General features: G+C 38.6%; 1 pseudogene; it reads left to right on the forward strand.

Moving 5' to 3' along the window:
• Positions 1–235: 235 nt before the first annotated feature.
• Positions 236–2,594, forward strand: LOC148141470 (putative G protein-coupled receptor 139; annotated as a pseudogene).
• The last annotated feature ends 530 nt before the right edge of the window (positions 2,595–3,124 follow it).

Consider the following 3,124-nt stretch of genomic DNA (forward strand, 5'->3'; position numbering starts at 1 on the left):
GCAATAGATCTGTAGCCTCCAAGTACTCTGTCAATTACTCCATCAGGTTCTTCCTCAAAATTTTCTACTCCAAAGAAAACAACTGGAGGTTATCCAGTCTCTCAGCAGAGCTGAGGTAATCCATTGGAGGCAAAGTCCTTCTGAATCTCTTTTGCACACTCTCCAGCACAACCAGATCCTTACGACAATGTGGTAACCATGCTGCACACAGTAAGCTGGCCACTCTGTCGATGGTATGGCGTGGTTTGGGAAGCCTGGAACAGAACACTCGCCACGGCATGGCCTGGGCTGGGATCACAAGGTTTCAGAGGGTAGCGGAACTTGCAATCAGATGAGGGGACCTGATGAGGGGACTGCGCTCTGAAAGCTGGTGATTTCACATGTTGGATTAGAACCTGATATATCATGTGACTTCTGACTTTTTTCATTTTTTGACATTTCACCACTTTCATGGTACAATTTCTTCATATTGCCTGTACAATTTCTCACCTGTAATGTTACACCAGCTTCATGTGTTTGGTAACATTCATTGCTTTACTTGTATCAATTTCCCGATTTGTAAAAACATCGTATGATGTCGTTGCAGTTATCACAATGTCTGAACATGTAATGTTAATTCTGTCAGTGTGGTTGAATTTGAGGACAACACACAGTGTAATTGCAACTGCATTTGCGTTATTGATAAAGTTGTTTTTGGTGAAGTACCAGGAATTTAATTTGTTGTGATTGTCAATGAATTGTAGACAGATATTGTTCTTGCTGAATTATCACCATGTGGGTGAAATTTCATTATGTAATTTTCACTGTGGCTAAAATGTCATATTGGTTCAGGTTATACATGTTAATTTATTTTGCAGTTAACTTTGACAGAGAATAATTCATCTGAATTGGACAAGATGTATCCTTGAATACCTTTTGTAATGAAAGTCGTGAAATAATTTATTTGGAGGACAATGTTAAGTGTTCAAAGCTTGACCGAAAAGCTTAACTTCAGACAGATACTGTTCTTGCTAAAGTATAACTGTGTGAGTGAAATTTCATGATGTAACTTTCACTGTGGCTGAAATGGCACATTGCATTCAGGTTGTATATGTAAATTTATTTTGCAGTTGACTTTGACTGCAAAGTAATTCTCTCAAATGATTTTGAGAAGATGTATTCTTGAATATCTTTTGGAATGAATTTTGTGAATAAATTGTTTGAAGGACAATGTTAAGTATTCAAAACTTGACCGAATAGTAACAGGACAGAATCGTTATGATGTGGAAAGGGACCAATCGACCCGTCGAGCCCCCATTGGCTAATCAAACAAGCATCATTGCCGAGCATCAATCTCCGTCTTTTCATCCATATCTTGGATATCACTTCTATCCGCATATTCATTCAGTTCTGTCTTGAATAGAAACATTGTATTTGCCTTTTTCACATTGCAAGGAAATTCATTCCATATCCTTAGATTTCAACTCATCCCTGCTTTTTTGTGCACATTAAATCTCTGGTCTCTCGTTCTCCTTACAGTATGAGCAGGAACAGCTTCTCCCTAGACAGTCTATTCAATCCATTCATGATTTTGAAAACGTCAACCAAATCTCCTGTTGGCATTCTTCTGTCCAAGCAAATAATCCCAAATTCTTTCAATGTATTCGCATAACCTGACATAAATCAATGGCTCCTAGCATGGCCGAAGGTTAAGTCAGTAGTTGAAGCTGTCAAGTCATAAATAATGAAGTGAGCAAATTTTCCATTGTATATTATCTTGTCTCTATGGCAGCAGCAGATCTTCTGGTCGTGGTCACGGTTGTAATATTAAACCGTATTGCTGTAATTTATTTCCAGTTCAGTTTCCTGTCTATCACACCAGTATGCAGTGTTCGCAATGCATTCAGTTTTGCAGCCATTGACAGTTCTGTCTGGTTAACGGTCACTTTCACCTTTGATCGATTTGTGGCCATATGTTGTCAAAAGCTGAAAGTAAAATATTGCACGAAGAAGGTGGCATCATGGGCCATAGGATCGGTGTGTGCAGTGTCCTTCATGAAAAATATATCAACGTATTTTTATTATAAACCGATATACATAATTGACAAAATACCATGGTTCTGTGGCCTAAAACCAGAATATTATACTGCACCGGGGTGGGCTGTTTATGACTGGATTCGTTCCATTTTGACTCCGTGTCTTCCTTTCATTCTGATATTACTGCTCAATGTTTTGACTGTCAGGCAGATATTTGCCGCCAGTCGAGCCCGTAGGAGACTCCAGACTCAGGGCAATGGAGTGACCCAGAGATGGAGAAGCGAAGTAAGTCCATTGTTTTACTCTTTGGCATCTCAGGAACATTTATCCTATTATATTTGTTATATTTTGTTACAATCTTTTACGTCCGAATTGTGAATATTCCTTATTCCTCTGGGTCTGATAGCGGCAAACCGATATTTATTGTCAAAGAAAGTGGATACATGCTTCAGTTATTGAACTCCTGCATTAATCCATTTATTTATGCAGGGACCCAGAGTAAAATCAGAGACGAGATAAAGAATAGTGTGAAATATCCATTCAGTGTATTTGCTAAAATATTTAAAAATTCAAAATGAAGGAATTTAACATGATTCACATCGCAGCATACATTTTTATTATCCCATTTTATTGCAAACAATTATTCCATACAGAGTACCTTTGAAATCTTGAGCTAACACTTGTAGAATGTGTAGTGAGTGAGTATTTACCTTGTACAGCATTCTGTAAACTCCCAGCTATATTACATGTTGCTCACTATAATCCATTTACACTTGGTTGGAGGGCAGTGAATTGTGCAGAATGAGAGTGTGGTGACTTAGCGTTCATGTCCTGTGTACAGGTTTGGATCTCATACCTTAAAAATGTTTGTAATTGACTTTTCGATGACACATCCAAAGTTAATAAAATGACTGCAACTGTTCAAGCATGCAGTGTCGCGATGCTTTCTTTTCCACTCAATCCCACCAGCCCCAAAAAATTATCCTGGATGGTTAAAATCAAATCGGAGAAAGTGAGGACTGCAGATGCTGGAGATCAGAGTCGAGAGAGTAGTGCTGGGATGCTACCTGACCTGTGCTTTTCCAGCACCACACTCTCATCTCAAAAA

Source organism: Chiloscyllium plagiosum, unplaced genomic scaffold (assembly GCF_037043375.1).
Source record: "Chiloscyllium plagiosum isolate Xiang-an unplaced genomic scaffold, Cpla_swu_hap1 HiC_scaffold_33, whole genome shotgun sequence".
Lineage (NCBI taxonomy): Eukaryota > Metazoa > Chordata > Chondrichthyes > Orectolobiformes > Hemiscylliidae > Chiloscyllium > Chiloscyllium plagiosum.